We start from the raw sequence: 1,829 nt of genomic DNA on the forward strand, positions 1-1,829 counted from the left end.
GGGGGGGGGGTCAGAAACAGTGGTTCACGCCTGTAATCCCAGCACATAGAGAGGTTGAGGTAAGAGAATTGCTTGTGCCCAGGAGTTTGAGACCAGCCTGAGCAACATAGCATGACTTCACCTCTACAAAAATAAAAGATTAGCCAACTGTGGTGGTATGCACTTGAAGTCCCTGCTTTATTTTCCAAGCTGGTCTCAAACTCCTGAGCTCAAGCAATCCTCCTGCTCAGCCTCCCAAAGTTCTGGGATTATAGGTGTGAGGCACCGTTCCTGGCCAATATGAGCCTTTAGTAAAGCGTCCTTTAATAAGGCTCAGAGCTTTGTTCTAAGGTTAGAAAGAACTCCACAGATGGGAAGGCCACAGCAAGGCCACAGAACTAGAAGCCTCAACCCACTTTATTAACATTTTTTTTTTTTGAGTTGGAGTTTCACTCTGTCGCCCAGGTTGGAGTGCAGTGGCACACTCATGGCCACCACAGCCTCAACCTGCTGGACTCAGGCGATCCTTCTCCCTCAGCCTTCCCCAAGTAGCTGGAACCACAGTTGTATGCCTCCATGCCCAGCTAATTTGTTATTGACTTATTGTAGAGACGAGGTCTCGCCAAGTTGCCTGGGCTGGTCTCAAATCCGTGGGCTCAGGCAATCCTCTCGCCTTGGCCTCCCAAAGTGCTGGGATTACAGGTGTGAGCCACCATATCTAGTTGGGGCTGGGTTTTTGGTTGGTTGGTTTGTTTTCAGGGTTGGCTTAAGTACAGTGGCAACCTGTGAAGGTGTCTAGGCAGGTGGTGGGATAAGATTTCTGTTTCAGGATAACTCTGGGTCCTGCAGGGAAACAGACCAAGGGGCCAAGTGAACTGGGTGTCCTAATTCCTTGGTGCTTAATTACCGAAATGATTAGAGAACCTGGGAGGATCATCAATATTACTTGGGTGCATTCAAACCTTTTTTCTACACAGTTTCTTCTACAACTTATATTCAAAATTTTAGCACAAGAAGGCCAACAGCATTTAAGCCTTGATCAGGCAAATATTGAAAAACAGATACTGATATTCAAGAGAACCCAGACTAGGCAGGGCTCATGCCTGTTGTTTCAGCACTTTGGGAGGCCGAGATGGGAGGATTGCTTGAGCCCAGGAGCTCAAGACCTGCTGGGCAACATATCGAGTTGAGACCTGTTTCTACACCACCACCCCAAATTAGCTGGGCGTGGTGGCACACCTGTATTACTTGAGAGACTGAGCCAGGAGGATTGTCTGAACCCAGGAAGCTGAGACTGAGTTGAGCCTTGATCCTGCCACTGCACTCCAGTGAAGGGGACAGAACGAACCTCAATTTAAAAAAATAATCTAGTTTTACACAAAAGGATAAATATTGTATGATTCCTCTCCAGGAAGTACCTAGAATCATCAAATTCATAGAGAAAGTAGAGGTGGGGAGGAGGGTTCATGGGGATAGAGCTTCAGTCGGAGAAGATGGAAGTTTCTGGAGCTGAGTGGTGGTGATGGTGACTGCACTGTGAATGTACCAAACGCCACCAAACTGTGCGTTTAAAAATGGTTCAGATGGCAATTGTGATGTATATTTAACCACAACACAAAATTTAATTTAAAAATCACAAATACATTGCTAATAAATCTGTATTGCGGAAAGTGAAAACTTCCTCCTCCAAAAATACACCTTTAATAGTTCAGAATCTATTATGTTCATGCTACCACTTATTATTATTATTATTGTTATTTTTGTTGTTTGTTTTTGAGTTGGAGTCTCACTCAGTCACCCAGACTGGAGTGCAGTGGCCGCTCCTGGCCACCGCAGGCTCGACTTGCTGG

This window comes from Carlito syrichta, unplaced genomic scaffold (assembly GCF_000164805.1).
Source record: "Carlito syrichta isolate Samal-C Ts95f unplaced genomic scaffold, Tarsius_syrichta-2.0.1 Scaffold303263, whole genome shotgun sequence".
Lineage (NCBI taxonomy): Eukaryota > Metazoa > Chordata > Mammalia > Primates > Tarsiidae > Carlito > Carlito syrichta.